Source organism: Meleagris gallopavo, chromosome Z, assembly GCF_905368555.1.
Source record: "Meleagris gallopavo chromosome Z, MGAL_WU_HG_1.1, whole genome shotgun sequence".
Taxonomy (NCBI): domain Eukaryota; kingdom Metazoa; phylum Chordata; class Aves; order Galliformes; family Phasianidae; genus Meleagris; species Meleagris gallopavo.
In genome coordinates this window covers 2,712,646-2,730,949 of record NC_139435.1, presented here as the reverse complement: position 1 = coordinate 2,730,949, position 18,304 = coordinate 2,712,646, and positions in this window count along the sequence as shown.

Sequence of the window (18,304 nt, the reverse complement as noted above, 5' to 3'; positions counted from 1 at the left end):
CATACCTGTTTTCCTCAGGAGCCTCTGTAGTTACTGGACGCAGAAACAGAATGGCAAATAGGAAGAAATGTGTTTGTTCTAACTTTCTGCATGGTGCTTGTACAGATCCTCACTGCAGTCTCTTGCTCTAATTGATAGCTCTTCTCCAGCTTAATGATGATATCCACATCTTTCTTCTTTTAAAGACAGAAAATGTAGGCAGAGGGAAGAAAACCGATACAGTAGCATCCACATAACAAGTACTTGTGATGTGGAAAGGTGCTGAATGTAAGTCCCTAGAGCCCTCTGCTATAAACTCTCCATCTTTTCTTAGAGTCAAGAATAATATGCGAGTCCCTGAAGTCAAAGCTGCTAAAATAGTCAATAAGAATTCTGCTGTAGGCTGAGCAGAAAAGAAAACACTGCTAGTGCCAGACTCCTGGCCATGCAGTGGAGGGAGGCACCGCCTGGATTCACTGTATTGTGAGCTGAGAGCTCTACATCTGAAAAAAAGTCTTTGATTAAAGATGGTGAGTTGTTTGTCTTAAAGCAGGTGAAGTCAGATTTGGCGAGCAGATGAAAAATAGAATCCTCTACGCTTTAGCAAAGCTTATTTCAATCACCATACACATTTACTTTCTATCAGTGTCTCATAAAGGGACAATATTAGTATTGAGGATTCACGTGGAAAATGAATTCATTTCTTTATAACGGGTTCTGTTGAAGATTAAAAAAGAAAAAGAAGGAAATTTTTGTAGGTGGCAATGTTTTACACTCAATATATTGATAATCCTTTTGTCTACTTTTTTTCAGTTGAAAAATCACTGAAAAACACTGAGACACACTCTCACATGTGGTGCCTAGAAAAACAGGTTGTTTTCCTGTTGCAATGGTTGGCAACATGTCACTAAAGCTCATATTTCAGCAACAGATTTTGATGCTGGGAGTGGAATTGCAGACTGAGGAGAGCCACTGCAAAGCTGCTGAAAGCCAGAGATCTATTGACGTTATGTCCATATGTTTAGGCTACTTTCTAGCTATGAGGCTTGTCTCTAGCTTGTTGAATTGAGACACAGAGCAGCTGGAAATCTTGCATGAGAAATAGTAAGCTGTGTAGATAAAACCTTATTGCAACAAGAGCAGAACAAATTATTTAATGCAAACTGCTTCAAATAGCAGGAAGAAAGAAAGTCAAGCACAGAGATGCATGGAACACTTCTCTTGCAGGGGCAGTGATTTGGAGATGATCCCTTGCTGCAGGACTCTGTTACTGGGAGGCAAAAGGAGGTATTTAATGTCTCGAATCCTGTCTGCTGATCCCACAATGAACATTCTTCTACTTTTTTTTTTTTTTTTTTTTTTTTTTTAACAGAATAAAGGAATCCATCCCACAGGAGGCATAGGAGTGTCAGCACCTTACATTTCTTCTGCTTTGGAGCTGCCTCTCTGCCTGCCATAGACTGCAGAGCTGAAAAATCTGTGCTTTCCTTTGCTGCTGGCAACCTTGTTCCCAAGGTCTCTCACATTCAGCCAAGACAAATGGATATGAAATAAACAAATGTCTATGTTTTGTTTCTTGTCTCTGGCACTGACTGGCCCCAGTGAATGGCGGTGCTGAGCCCAGGCTTCTAACCCAAGTCTCAGTGTGACCCATTTTCCTTGGCTTTTTTTTAGTCCATTCAACACAACGTTTCCTTTGCAGCCACAGACCTGGTGGTTTGAGCAAAACTGTAGTCATGATAGCCCACAAATTCAGAGAATTCAGACCATGTGTGCAGAAGTCCTAACAAGACCAGGGATCTACTACAATCACTGAAAAACTGCTCACAAGCCTGTTCTCGACAGAAAGAATTTTTGCTCTCGTTAGAGTGTCTCACATCATGCCATGGATCGTCATCTTTGACTTATTTGAGCCTTGTTAGATCATGTATAAGAGGGGCTGTGTGAGAACTACAGCATTGTCCTCCTGGAGAAGCTGAAGGCTGAACTCCTGCTGATGACAATTAGATAAAAGGTATTGCACCGATGGGCAAAAAAATGGGTCAGGGATCCCGGAAAGCATTTGAGTATTCACATAGACATCGATCTAAAACTCCTGATGTCTGGAAGAGGTCTAAGGAATACTATCCAGGCATGGGCTCAGGCAGAAATGATTTCTTCTCCTTATACTCTTGCAGATTATTTCTCTTCATCTCATTTTTCACAATGTGTGAATGCAGCCACAAGTCTAACAGACTGTCTGTCCCAAGATCTATAACAGCAACTTTCAGCATTTTTCAAATATAGCACAAGCTTCTTCCCGTCCATCAGTCAGGACAGATGGTAGTAAGATTTTGTCCATACTTTTTTTCTCCTACGGCATGGGCAGCATCAGTCCCAGAAATGCATTACTTTCTGATTGAGCTCATGGGGATGATAGTATTTGAGTGAATGCAGTTAGGATCTCTTAGAGATTTCTGCTGCAATACTACTGCAATACATAATTCTTGCTATGTTTTTGTTTTGTTTTGTTTTGTTTTGTTTTGTTTTGTTTTGTTTTGTTTTCCCTCAGAAGTTAATGACCTGGATCTTTTGCTTATGTGAAATACAAGATGAATAACTCTTCTGCATATATGAGAGGTCTGATTCTTTTTTTCACTGGAAAACAGGAATTCAGAACAGCTTTTCACCTTGAATTCAAATTCTCTGTTTCTGTTCTGTGATGTCAGCCATATTTGATGTTGGCCAAGAGGAATAAAGCCAGGTTTATTTCAGAGATGACAGGTCTCCTTTCGGTGTCAATCACTTTCCGGGTAGATGGGGTCAAAAGTATTATAACACCACAGATAAGACAACTGAAAGTCAAATTTGCCAACTTCTGAGATTCCCAGTGGGATAATTGTGTCTTCAGGTCCATGGTCAATTTTGAAGGATTCTATCCTTAGATTTTTTCTGGTCTTCAAAACAAGATGCAATATGGCATCATTTCCTTTTCCTGTTCCTCTTTCTAATATTCCAACCCTAAGAATATCAGTCCACTATGTGAATTAATCTTTAGGATATGCACAATGCTGTCATATTCTAAAAAGGATGGACCTGCAGAGATTTGAAAGCCTGCTCCTTCTAAAATCGTTTCCTGTTGGAGAAGTCCCTTCTTTTACAGTGTCTGTGTATTTGTGTAATTAGAGGATCAGATATGCATGACAGGCCTATGATTTTCCCTCTCAGCAGATAGTTTGTCACAGTAGATATTGTATACTTCACTATGTCTGCAGCCCTAATAGAGATGTCACTCACCATACCTTTCCCACAGAAATGACAAACTACTGGCCATGCCTCTTCAAAGTCAATAGGTACTCAAAGCTGACAGCAAGATATAAGACAAACTCTAGATTTTTTCCTGTTTCCTTCTTTGCATAGTACAGAATCTAAACTAGGAAAATATCAGGCTGGCTTTTATATTCTTACCTTGCCCTGACATTACATTTGCTTGAACTATAGCCATGAATTCTTAGGAGCTGTACTTTATCACCAAATTCCTCATATGTTAATGAGCAAATTACCATTGTTTTAGAATAGAAAGGCATAATTTTTAAAGACAAATCCGAGAAAAAAATAATATGGACATTAAATGAGCAATGTATTCTGTTGCTCAGTATTTCTTTCACTAAAGAATAGTCCCTTATGTTAAAGACACTCAGTTTGAAGTTATGCACAATCAAGTAATCTATCACAAATCTCTTGTATCTGTTTGCTTTCTATCTTGACCACTTTTTATGTTGTTAATTTAAACTTTCATAGGTGATAATCCTTTTACCATATTCTGATACTGCCATAACTATTTACATCCCTGCAAAAACAAGTTGTAGCAAATCATCTCATAGAAGACGTTAGCGTGATGTAAGTTTATGGGATGCTTAAGCCTAGGCAACTCTCAACACTTGAAGTCTTAGCCAGAGCAAATGAACCCGCTGAACCATTTGGAGACTCACGTTATCCATTGATCAGTTTTATGCTTACAGTCTGTACAGACTCATACTTTGGGAGGATCTGTAATGTATTATAGAAAATTCCTGTTTGCAATATCTGTGGTTCAGCCATATTGAGATATTTCTGCATTCTTCTCATACAGGGCTATTACTTCTATTACATAAATACAGTTCTAGAGTGGTTTAAGAGTCGTAATATTTGGTTATATTCACACAGTGGCTAACTCAGCCATCACCTCCCAACAGCATCCCCATCAACAGCACCATCACCCTACTTTGTACCTCTTCTTCCTTTCCCTTTAAGAGTTCAGCCTCATCTGATCCTTTCACTATCACTGAAGAAAATTCAAGTCCAAGTTCTTCATACCTCTTCACGTTTCTCACAGTAGGGAGATTCACTTTTACCCCCAGTCATTCTTATAATGATTGGTTTACCAATTTCCCCAAGCTACTTTATTAAGATTTTTGTCAGGGGTTTCATTGTTATGCTCTTTGTGTTGTGAAATTGCAATACAAATTGCAAATTGTGATTCAATTTGTACTTAGGCCATGATTCTGTCTCTAGACCTCTGAATACAGGAGCAATTATTTCAGGTACAATAAGATAAAAATCAACAAAATGAGAGAACATAAAGTTACTTTATGCTTGGATAAAGAGAATATAACTAGGGAAATCTACCAAGATTTTTGTTTCAGCTCTCCCACCTTCCACGTTTTTAAGTCTGTTTGTATTTATTTTCAGTGGCAGGTATTGGAGCTCCAAGCACCCACACCAACCTGATGAACCATGAATCCTTTGCAAACAGTTTTGAAAAGTCAGATGGACATTCAGGTGTAACAGTACTTCTGAGTTCTCAGAAAGAAAAATAAAAGTGTGGTCAGGATGATGTAATAGCCCACCAAGAGTGGTTTGGAGGACTATCACTAGACGATTTAGAAAGCAGTAGACCATGCTCACATCTTTCATGCATATTTTATGTCCTCTTGTGAAAATATTTTTTGCTTTGAAATCACAAGAGACTGACAGCAGGACATGCCCACCAAACATAAAGTAAATAAAAAAACTTCTTCCCACAGACATGAAAATGTCTCTTACAGCAGCTGACTTACTTCACCCCGAGCTGAAGTTCTTCATCTTCCATTTGTCTACTTGCTATAATTTATGCTAATCTGAAAGCATCTAAGGCTTTGTGCTGAACTTTTTCCTAGTGAAGGGTGATGAGAGATTAAGATCTACTTTTCATGCTAGGAAAGAAGATCTTATCTCCTATCAGAATACAAACCCTCATACGTTATTTCTGAGTACACACATCTAGTAAAATTTAACTTCTCTGAAATGAATTTCCTCCTTTCTCACAATAAAGAAAGGATTTAGTATCAACTAGGTAGAACTTCAACTTGTACCTGAGATCAAGTAGATCAGGATATGGAAAGTAAGGGGCTGCATATCAAGCTGGTGTAAATTAGCTTGGCTCTATATGCTTCAGGGTTCTCTGCTTTTGCACTCCCACTGAAAATGTGGTATAGGTGCAGTGAAGTACTGCAGCTTTGTGAAGAACACCTAACAGTTAATTTATTGGGCATAAAAGATTTTCACAAAGGAAGAACAACTCCTCACTTATTAACATCCAGGCCGTTATCTGGTTGCTCAAGTAGAACAAAATATTAGCACCAGCGTTGTACAATCTGATATGAAAGTATTTGAAACCCACTGTTTTTGTGATGGTTTCCATCTGATTGCAAAACTTCATTTCTTTTGTATCTATAACAATAAGAAAAAAAAGTTTTGTTATCTTATTTCAATGTGTTGATCAAGAAACAGACGTCTGATGCAGACATATATATATACACAAAAGTTGCTTCATGTCTCTTAAAGTACAAGAGTACTTCAGCTGGATACAAGGTAAGATGCATGCCTAATATATTCATCTCTAATTTGCAGACATTTGAAAATATAAACATTTTCCTTATCCTTTCTGCAATAAAGATGGGAAAAACCTTCATTTTTGATGTTAGTGTTAATTTGTACTTTTCTTTGTTTTTTTTTTGTTGTTGGTTTTTTTTGTTGTTGTTGTTTTTCTTTTTAATTTCCAAATGCATATACAGCACTCTTCATGATCAATAACTAAGTTGAAAGCACTTTATTATAAACAGGGAAATGTAATTTTCACCCTTTGGATTTGTTTTTTATTAACTTTATATATTTATTTTTTCAAGATCTTTTTGGACTGTCACACAGTTCTGCTATGAAAAATATTATTTCTTAACCTGAATGTGTTATGTCTGTTTTTTCTTTCATTTTTTTTCACTTTTTAGGGCTTTCTATATCATAAATTACAAAACCTTACAAACGCATTTCACTTATGCATACAGATTATGTAATTCTGAATATAAAATTTTTAGGGGAGATTTTTGTCTTTGCTTTTCCTCATCAAAGAGAACAAGTGTGTCAGACAGTCTAACACATGAATTTATAACTTGGTGCTCCCATATGCCAGCGGTGTGGTTCTTTAGTGCATGCTTAGAGAGTTGATTTTAAAGGTCTTAAAGAGTCTGTTTTAATAATTCATATTGATTCAGTAGGGGATGAAAATGCTTGACATGTTAAATGATTAGCATTTACGTTATGAACATGTTAATTACTGTATTTTTAAAGCTGCTAGCTTCTATAAACAAAGATAAGAGCATTCTTAAAGGGACACCAGTAGACTTGGAAGATGCTGGAAAGCAGAGTTGTACAAAAGAGCACTAAAACTATTTTCTCTTTTCCTTTTCATTCCTTTTCTCCTTTAACATTTCAGTAAGGAAGTTTTAGTAATCTGGATCTTGCACAGCACACCAATACCAAGCTAAAATAAAAGACATGGGAAACTAAAGAGACTAGAAAGTGTTTGGTCATTCCATTTGCACTGAACTATGGTGATCCAGTGTTGAATTGAGTTGCAGCTTCCCCTACTTCCTCCTCTCCAGCAGAGGCAGATCTTGGTGCTTGAATCATGTTGCTTTGATGTTCAGGTGTTTATCTGCTGCAGTGGCTAATTTACACTGGTGACTAACAAAATAGCAGAGTTTCATCCAAGGGATGGAGCATCTCTCCTGAGAGGAAAGGCTGACAGTGAAATGGACTGAGAACTGGATGACTGGGAGAGTTCAGAGGGTTGTGATCAGCAGCACGGAGTCTTGTTGGAGGACTGTAACTAGTGGTGTTCCCTACGGGTCAGTACTGTATCTGATCTTCAATATCTTCATCAAAGATTTGGATGAAGGGATAAAATACACCCTCAATAAGTTTGAAGATGATACAAAGCTGCAAGGAGTGGCTGACACACTAGAAGTCATTGGAGAACTAGGTAGAGAAGAAACCTGTGAGGTTCAACAAGGGCAAGAGTTGGGTCCTACATCTGGGAAGGAGTAACCACATGCATCAGTACAAGTTAGGAGATGACCTGCTGGAAAGAGCTCTGCAAAGAAGGATCTGGGTGTCCTGGTGGACAACAGTTGACCAAAATCCAGCAGTGTGCCCTTGTGGTCAAGAAGGCAATGACATCCTGGGGTGCAGTAAAAAGAGTGTGGCCAGAGGATTGAGGAAGGTGATCCTCCCCCTCCATTCTGCCCTGATGAGGCCATTTCTGGAATACGTTGTCCAGTTCTGGCCTTGGGAGTTCAAGAAAGACAGGGATCTCCAAGAAAGAGTCCAGCAGATGGCCACAATGATGATTAATAGCCTGGAGCATCTCCCGTGAAAGGCTAGGCTGAAATATCTGGGACACATCAGCCTGGAGAAGAGAAGGCTGAAAGGGGATCCTTATCAGTGCTTAGAAATATCTATAGGACTGAATTTAAGTGGATGGGGGCCTGGCTTTTTTTGATGGTACCCAGTGACAGGACAATGAGCAATGGTCACAAACTGGAAAACAGGAATTTTTATATTAATATGAGAAAAAAAAAAAAAAAAATCTTTATTTTGAGAGCCACAAAGCTTTGGCACAGGCTGCCCAGAGAGGCGGTAGAGTCCCCTTTGGAGATATTCAGAACTCACCTGAATGCTTTCCTGTGTGACCCACTGAAATGAGCATGCTTTAGCAGGAAGATTGGACTGGATGATCTGCAGAGGTCCGTTCAGACCCCTATGATTCTGTGATTCTATGTAAATGCTACTAAAGACAGAAATAAATGTTTTTCTTTTTTTTCTGCAGTTAGTCCTTTTTGATGTTTTGGAGATGCTGAAGAGCACTAATGTGGGTATAGATTTAGTTTAATGGTGTATCCGTATGTCCAGACATTTTAAAAGAAATCCTAACAAAAGGAGAATAATCATGGCTCTTGTCTCTTCAAAATGCTCCTGGATATTGGCTGAACAGTGTCTTTAACTGTAGGTATAGTGGTGTCCTCAATGAAAAATGCAGTAGTCAGGGAGCAAGGGAAGAGAAACAAGAGAGCAGTCTGTGAGTTTGAAATCTGAGGGAAGATTTTTCACCTGGGCATTATATATAAGCTTGGGACTTACACGCTCTTACAGCATGGGTGCACATGTGCATCTGGAATGTTCATGCCTTCCTCTCAGAGCTTGAAAGCCTGAGGCTTTAAGACACGCTTCTGCATTTTCTTTCATTTGGCCAGTCTGGATAAATCATACCATTTTTAAAAAAAAATCTGTAGGAGGGTGGAAAGGAGGAACTGCTGAAATGCCTCAGGAAAGCAGAGCTTTTCTAGTTTCTTCAGTCCTACCAAGTATTGCAAAATTCACCAAATAGATCATAGCGTGGCTTTCAAGCTTTCAGAAAAACATTAGATTTCCTAGTAATTTCTAAAATCCTGAAGAGGATCTCACATAATGCACCACTTTTTCAAAGAAGAACAATTATGGGTCTGCCTAGTCCTCTGCTAGCAAAACTGTAAGGCTCGTTATGTCATTGTCATTTCTTTTCAATCATTGCAATTAATAACATAAATGCTTTTGTTCAGAGTTTTTTTGTTCGTTTGTTTTTGCTGTTGTTTTTATTGATTTTTGTCAAAAATAGAGATTTTTTTTTTTTTATCACCAGAACTCAGGTCTGTCAACAAGAAACAATCATTCTTAAATGGACAAAGCAGAAAATTGTATTTACAGAATATCATGCTTCTTGGATTCAGAGAACTCCACGAAACAGAAGCACTGAACTATTTAGAAATACTATTTCCTAGTTTGATAATAAAATATAAATAATAACTTTTTCCACCTGCTGGCTGCATGCTGCAGCTGAGCATGGGTGTTCTCCATCCACCCAGCCAATAATTCCCAACAGAGCTGCAGTTCCATCTCAGTAAGTGTTTGTACAGCCAAAGATGTCCTTCAGTTTCAATCCTTACATAAGGAGATTGCAGAGTACCCTATGCAGTTTTACACAAGCAGATTAACAACCTTCCTGGTGGGCTTTTGTTTCTTCAACCAGGTTTTTAGCCTAACGCCATTAATCTTGTCATCTTAGACATGTTCTAAAGGATGTTTCTCACACATTATGAGCAGTCTATGAGTCAGTATTTTTAAACTTGAAACTAGGCTCCTAAAACTGCATCCAAGAATATAAATACCATCACAGTTTTGGAAAGTGTTAAATATCCTGTAAATGTCACCAAACCAGAGATTTAAGATTAAATTAGCTTATCATACATAGCTATATTCCAGAAGGTATTTCTCTGAAAATGCATTGGAGAGGAATCAATAATCAAAACTGAAATCTCCATTTGCCCAATCCTTCTGCAACATCATTGCTGTTTTTGTGGTCGATGATTACATATCCTTTATTCTTAATCAAAAATAAAACCCATGCAGGGGCTCTGACATGCAGCAAAAATTAATTTGCATTCCTTTTCCCAATTTCTTTCTTTGCAGGAAACGCTTTCCCTCTATAAATGTTTTCAACATTTTGAATACAAATAAAATAAAATAAAATAATAAATAAATAAATAAATAAATAAATCAATAAATAATGGTATGCCTCAAACTTGCAAAATGGATCTTGGAAATTAGCAACACATGTCCCAGTGTTACAAGTTAAGAGAGGAGTTTTAGCCACAAAGGTGTTTATGTACTTTTCAATAATAAGATAACACTTAAAGTTTTTGCTTAGGAGCTTTTAGTTTGTTCTACAGCCCACAACAGGAGTTTCTGTGCCCCAGAAATATTCTTTAACACCTACTTACTCCAAACAAGTTTTAAAATCACTTCTACATACACAGAAGTTTGGTATTAAGGTCTGCATGAAATGCTGCTGCTGGAGGAGGTTTTGGCCAGTGATGGATTTGAATACACACAGTATCCATGTATTCAACATGCCTCAGACCACACATTATAGTGAAATTATAATTCTCTTTTCCCAAACTTCTGGACACACTGAAAGTAGTACATTTTAACTTCTTAAGTAAAAGAATGAGAAATTGACAGTCATAATGTTGTTCAATCTTGATATGGAATGACTAAGCAGCCACAATGCACCTGCTTTTTTCACCTAGGTCCAAGTAGCATCTCCTGGAGAATTTTCATCTGCTGGATTTCTTATTGCTGTCACCAGTTGCTGCCTGATTCTCCTCATCATTTTGTCATTGAGACAAGATACTCCGACAAGTCTGTGAGTAGGCGATAGAAGTACGTGTGACACTTAGATGAACATGGTGCAGTCTTGTTTTCCAGCTGCTGCGGATATTTGGGGTTCTTGCAGAATCAATATGATGGATTTGGGGCTGAGATTGTGTCTAGAGTCAAATGCATTTTGGTGTCTTTGTACATTACCCAAATCGTCAAGTAACATTTATCCCATAAAAACAGGAGGGCAACCCTTTCCTGTTGCTGTTTCTGCTCTCATTTACAACCTCTATCCCTCTTGTTTTATTTAGTTCAGATAGAAAGGAATCGAAGAGGAATGATGAGGAAGGATCTAGAGTAGATACTGCACTCAGAGAGTGATTCTCTAATCTAAAAAAGGAGCTGCAGTAGACAGGACATGAAATCAAGAAAGGTTCTGGACAACAGTCCATAGTCAGGGAAAAGGCAATGTCATGGTTCACCAAGGAGGTGTTGGTGGTATGGCGGTATAGACTGAACCTTCCATCAATATCCCATTACGCTTTGTTACCATGTGGCAGGCGGTAGTAGAGGAGAAGTTTGAAACAATGGTGTCTGACATAGAAGTGCATACGAAGCAAAGGTGTGGAATTGAAGTCCTCCATGCAGAAGAAGTGGCACCCATCGACACTCATTGACATTTGCTGAACATTTGTGGAGACCAAAGAGTGGATGTGAGCACAAAGAGGCAATGGGAGGTGTGTTTCAGCAGTGGTGACTGTGATAGCGTGTCACTTCCACTGGTGCAGATTTTTACAAATGTGACACACAGGTTCTTCTTTCATGATTAGCAAAAATGCACAGCTCATGGTGGTGACTATGTTGAAAAATACTGTTTTGTAACTGAGAGTTTCCTCTATCAATTAGTGGTGTTGTGCTCTTTGTATTTGTTATAATTTCCATGAAAATAAATGGAAGGCATTACTTTCAGAGCAACCTATGTATTACCAGATACTTCAAGGATTGCAACCCCTAGAAAACTAGTAAACAAGATTTAACAGAAAACTAAGCTCCTTCCCTTTGAATACGATATAACCACCAAGTAGCATCCAGGTCTCCTTTCTACAAGATGACACACCTCAAAGGTAGGTATAGTTTTCTGATCTGCAAGTCTTTCTAGAATTTATAGACTTACCTAGTGTTCTTTTTATTTTTCTTTGGCTTTCCTCTTAAATTCCTCAAAAATTTTCCAGAAGAGAAAACCTTCAGTAGTAATGTTCTCAGATTTTTCTTGCTTGCTTTTATGTTCAACTTAATTTGTTTTATTAACCAGTGGAAACAAGCACTTGTTGACACTTTCTGCTTTTTTATCCAGACTTCATTTCAGAATGATGCTTTGAAACCATATTTTTTTCTTAGATCTCAACATTTATAGCTAGCCTCTCGCTGGTAAAAAGTGTTGGGTGTATTTGCATGTGCAAGTAGGCTCTGGGTACAGAGTAGCATTTGGCAGCCTTTTATTTCTGCTCATAAAGACGGATTTTTACCTTTGCAGAATATTCTGGATATAAAAACAAAACAAACAACAACAACAACAACAAAAATAGGTAAAGACAGGTGAGTAACTGCAGAAGTGGCATTAGGTGCTGTTTTGCTGTGTGCACAACTTGAACACTATGGATTTTACCTGTGTACATACTTGCAAAGCCTTTTTCTTTCTGAAAGCCAAATGTGTCCTTGTCTTTATCATCTGTATCAATCTCTTTCTATACCAAGACAGTAAAGTTAAGACACAGGATCGCTTTGTCTCCAGGAACACACTCAGACTAATCTTCCAGACTAATTTTCTGCTTGGGTTACTTTCCTAATTATAATTTGTGTTCTCATCATGTCGTGGAAGAGCACATTTTAAATGAGCTTGCAAAGTGCAGCGTAGAAAGCAAGCTTTATAGCACTGTCCGTAACCTAGAATACCAATTTTAAGTTTGTCATAATGCAAATACCATAATGATTATGAGTATGCAGCTCTAAGATCTATTTTTTTCCCAACTATATGCAAACTGAGACGTCAAGTTTCATTCTCCCACTCCGTATGTAGGACCACAGGATGCTGATCTACCCTTGACCAAATAGAGTTGTGTACATTATTACACACCATTTTCCAAAACACTGTTATGTATATGGGAAGGTAAAAAATATGTGAATTATACCTTCTTTAGTCTCAGTGTACTTGCTAGTTGATTTTAAATTGACATTTTCTGTGTTATTTGTTTGTATTTGTTTTTTGTTTTTGGGTTTTTTTTTTTTTAATGGTAATGATTAAAAAAAAATACTTTTTGCCTAAATTAACATGAGAAATATTTCCTGGGAATTGAGAGAATGATAGAAATTTGATACTTCATGCTGGTGAGATTAGAATACGCTAACCCACTACTCATGTGAAACCATCTTGTGAAAAATTGTCAGGGGAATCTCATTCAAACCTTCTCTTGAGAGACCATTGAGCCTGGAGAGACACTTTAAAAGACTGTGGTCAATGACAAAAGCATGTGTAGCTATACAAATTTGCTTTTGTATTCTTGTGTGTACACCTTGCCTAACATGTTTAGCATTATGTTAGGTTCTATCTGCAGGTACTTTATTGAGTCAGGGTTTTACAATAAGCAGGTCAATGTTTGTGGAGATGCACACATGAATGCTGGCTTGTTTGTGATCTAAAGGATCTTATTCTACTGTAGCTGACCTACACCAAGACAAATAGCAGCTCCCCCTGGATGAGGTTGGGCATGCAAGTGCAAGAGAGAGAGGGAGCACAATAATCTCCTCTCATTGGCCCAGCTTTACTTCTGCTAATCTGAACATGTGTGCTTGGACCTAGTTGTACAACAATATTTATTTTTTATTTTCTCAGTCTAGGAGGATACTGGCTATAGATCGCTAGTTGTGAATGTACAACATAGTAAGTGCTTGCTGTCACAGAGCAGCCATGCTCCTTGAGGGTTTTGCATGAAAACTGAGTATTTTAGAGCTGGATATGTATTTCTTTTGTGCTGACAAAGACCTGGATATTTTGACACCCTGAGCATGATTATTTCCCATGTGAACATCATAGGATTGCTCCCTGCTTCTAAGTGTGCTTGGGAGAAGGATGATGGAGATCTTCCCAGTCTGCTCACTGCACATAGCCCAAAGGAAGAACAACCAGTACTGGGGCACTACTGTTGTCCAAGGGAAAAAAGAAAGAAATTTGCTTTTCATTGACTCAGTAAACACAGGCCTTTTCCCCTTATCCAGGCTGACAAAATATTATCCAGATGATCCCAGAAATGAACTTGTCTAAGGAAGAGCATATCAGGTCTCCCATCCCCAGGAATGTCATGAGAGGGGTAGAGACAGGTTGCCGGGAAAGTGTAGCTCAGTGCTTCAATCATATCCCCAGCCTTAAGCAGCTGAGCTATGGAAATCACTTTGACGTAAATCTCTCAGCAGCTTTTTTGTCTGAAATAAATGGTGCATAAAGGAAATTCAAAGTTGTTTGGTGGACAGGATTATCTATGTGTTTACTGCTCTCAGCACTTTTCTTTTGTCTTTTGACTGTGTAGTTCCCATTGGCATGAATAGCTGCGCATGAAGTTAAAACTTCTGTACATGTGCTGTGCAGGAGAGTTCTCCAAGCCTATGACAGCTCTGCACTTGTGGCTGCAAGAAATGTCAAGTTAGAAGAATTACTAGTAGCAGAAAGTATTTATTTTTCCATTTTAAATGTCCCCTGTTCAGCATTACCCAAATGTAAACTTTCTATAATTCTGCATCATTATCATACCCCCTGGATGTATTACTTTCATTTCCATTTGCTATTTTACATATGCAACCCCCAACAAGTACACACTCATGGCATCTCATAATGTTTTTTGCATTATTCCATTCCTTCAGGTCTATCTCATTATGTATTATTCTGTTGCCATAACCTGCTGATGATATACAATATTTGTATAAAGATTCAAATCAATGTTTATCACACAGAGCACTATCATTCAAAAGAAAAGTACAAATCAATAATTAATTAGGCAAGAGAGAAATGAATTATTTCAAATTGCTCTTCTATTCTCTTTTCATATTTGCATAAGGAGTTGTTCTGTTGTAGTGAAATTTGTTCACTTCTTTGACTGAACTAAAAGATCTGATGCTATTCAAGGTAGTACATAATGCAGGATAGGTAGTAGAGCTGCAAAATTAACATAGGTAACTTTCGTTTTGTTAAAACTTCTTAATCGTCCATAATATTCAATGACATAAGAAGATTTTTAAAGTATTGGTGGAGCGGGGTGTGCTGTATAGTTTCCCAGCTTTTTCAGGCCAAAATGAAATGATTCACTACAAGCTGGAGCCATTCGTTTTTTAAAAATCTTGTCTCACAAAAATTGAGTTATTTTGATATAGGGAATTTTCATCTTTGAGTAAAGGAAATATTGAGTCTAGCAAACTCTGGAAAGCGTGATACTTCGTGAAAACTTATCGTTCTGTTTTGTGTTTGGATTTCTGACCAGAGGAATAGGCATAAATGTGAATTAGCACATTCCCTTATGTTTTGCTGATAATCAGACTTAATTTGCCTTGTTTCAGTGGAAAGAGAAGAAAACACCATTGTCTGATATCAGGGGTAAGTTGAAGCTCAGTGAAGATCTTGTCTTTCTTTCTCTGCCCCTCTCCAACTCCAAGAGATATCCAGGTGCTTTCCTACATTAGAATATGGATTACATGAATGAGTCTGTGGAATTCAAATGTACCTTTAGCCTCACTCATTTCCTAATTCAGCAGCAATAAAGTGGTCATTGCTGATGACACAGGGAATTCCTTGTGGTTTTAAAATACAATGACAGAGTATCCACCAGGAACCGCAGAGCATTAGCTGTTGCTTTCACTGGGGATGAGTGTCCTCTATTGATTGGATTTCATTGCCTGAGCTCAATAAGGCTTTTATTTATGATGACATAGCTTATGATTGCTTATTTAACTGCTGTGTATAAAGCCAGTTGAGACTCAAATTGTTATATTTACCAGAAAGATAGTCAGATTCTTGAAGAAGCTAACTCAGCTCCATAGAGTGGGGAAGTGAAACAACCCACACTACCCTTGCATTTATCAGATCTCCTATCTCCCATATCCCCATCCCAAGATGATCACTTCCACTCTACTCTATGCTTTTGATCCATGTCAGTGATCCCATGAATTTTGTCTTTCAACACGAAATTACAGTAAAGCCTGAAATCAGCTTAGCCACACGGTCAGTTGCCTGAAAGATGTTTCAGCCTCATTCATCCTTGTTTTGTGTTGGATTCCAGAAGTGATTAGGCATGTGCAAAGGAGAAAAATCTAACAAATGCTTAAAATACAGGGGTGTGCAGTGCTTGGTCAAGAGGTCCCTGAGCCACATCGCTGAGATCATACTGGAGAAGGATGACTGTACAATTCTTCTATTATCATAGTCTCCCTTGGGTATTTGCTGCCAGCCACCTTTTGATATAGTGTACAGAGCTGGATGGACCTGTGGTCTGAACTAGTATAACTATTCTTTTATTCCAAATAAAATATTTTCCTACCTGAGTATTCACATCAACAGAACAGAATTGGACTTGTATTGCAGCAACTTTTCTGAACAATTATGCATCTAGGACAGTCACAGATAATCCATATTAATGGGTGCAACACAAGACTGTATTGCTGTTTGTACTGTTAGCCTCTTTACAAGATTTAGATAGGATCACAGTAACAGCTCTATAAATTAAGCAGCTGGTAATAACTAAAACTGGAGAAAACTTTTAATTTTCTGATTCATATCTTTAATCAATTGCAACATGGTGCAATTGCATTTTAGCTATAGCTTTCAAATTGTTTGCTCAATAGCGATTGCTCCATTGCTTTTGATTGACACAATGTTATTGCATTTTTATTGACTTTTACAGTAGTTTTTTACAACATTTAAGGTGCATAAGTTAAACAGAAAAGTAACACAGTAACATTTCAAGATGGAAGGAGGCCATAAAGATGCAGAGCAGGTATAATTTACAATAAGAGGAAATTACAAATTAAGGATAACTCCCTTGCCCTCATGCGTAGTTAGTCCCTCTGTACGTGTTTTCAAAGTATGTCAGTAAAACATGAAATGTTTGCCTACCGTAAAAAGTTAATGGATGATAGAGTTGGCAAATATATTAAGATTATTATTAAGATTATTTTAGATATGATTCAGCTGCAATTCAGTTGAAAACAAGCACCTATACATTATACAGGACTTCTTAGTTGTAAAAATGTTAATTATTTCAAGAACTGGTTTTAGTCTAAATTGGGGAAAGCCAATAAAAAAAAAAAAAAGATGTGGAGATTTAAGTACATGCTAGGAGTATAAACGTAAATATAATCTTGAAAACATTCAAACACACACCCTCTGAGCTTTCTGAATGTAGGTTGTTCCAGGGAAGTCATTACGGAGTTCAACGGAGTGCACGCACTGCATCTTGTTATGAAAGAGTAGTTATATGGAAAACTTCAAAGCCTGTGTTAACCACACATTTCTTTAGCGCTCTCTAACTATTTGTAACTGTACCTCTTCAATCAACAATCCCATTAAGGCTGTGTCTTTTTAGATGTCTCTCTTTCTGCTTTTGGAGAACACATATTTTTACCTGGATGGTCTCCTAACACAATATTCTGTAGAATAATTTTTTAACAATTACTACCAATGATTTCACAGTGCTCATAAGGTCATCTTTTGGTGTCTGAAACTCCCCATGTATAATAAGGGAGAAATACATTATAGGGCCTTTCACAGTTCAGCTGGTTAATATTTTAAGAATTGTGATGTTAATAAAATTTTACACTTTTTATTTTTATTATTTTTCTATTTTTCTGAATGAAAGAGTGACTTTCTTATCAAATAAGGAGCTTCTGTGAAGATTTCCCCATGTCACATACAGATTCAAAAGTAATTTTGCAATCAGAAGCATGAAGTATTTCTATTTTCTAGTAGAAAGGATACAGTTTTGCTAGCAATAATAATCACATTGATCTGGCCTCCCTAGCACATAATTGAAAGGGGGTGAAGTAATATGACAGAACAGTTTTTATCATCACCTGAATAAATGTAGTTGACTTCTGATCCCTCTGTCTTCACTTTTTTTTTTTTTTTTTGAGAAAAAGGGATATTTCTAAGCTTGAGTATTACTATCCAAAATTAATCTTGCAACATAGGTGAAATTAATTAATGTTGAATAGCCACAAGGAGAACAGGAGGTGACCAATGTATCATGGTAGACTTCTTCATAATGCACAGACTTGTGTTGTTCCCCAAGGAATATCCAGAAACACCCAGGCAAGGTGAAAGGGGAAAGACCTTTCCAAATTCATGGGATCTAAACATCACAATTTCTAAACTAAGCTCAAAGGGTGAGAGCAAAAATTCCATGATGTGTTGGTATGAAAATCTTGCAGGAAAGACTATCCCTGTGGCCAGAGAGAGCATGCTTCTTTCTAAATATGCTACTTGTTATATCCTATAGCAAATATAATTATTTGGAAAGATTTTTCAGCTCCATCAAAACCTTTGCCATGGACAAAGTGTTTCCATTAGCTGGGCTTGTCAAAAAGTTGGATATTAATAGAAAGAAGATTACAGTGGTCTATTAAATTCTGTACAGCTTTCTCATAAAGTGATAGCAAACGCTTCTTTTTACAAGGCATTTTGCCAATTAAGTATTATTATGTTGTCTTTACACATGAGACTCACTGCAAATGTTGTGACCAGTGAACTTTCTCTCAG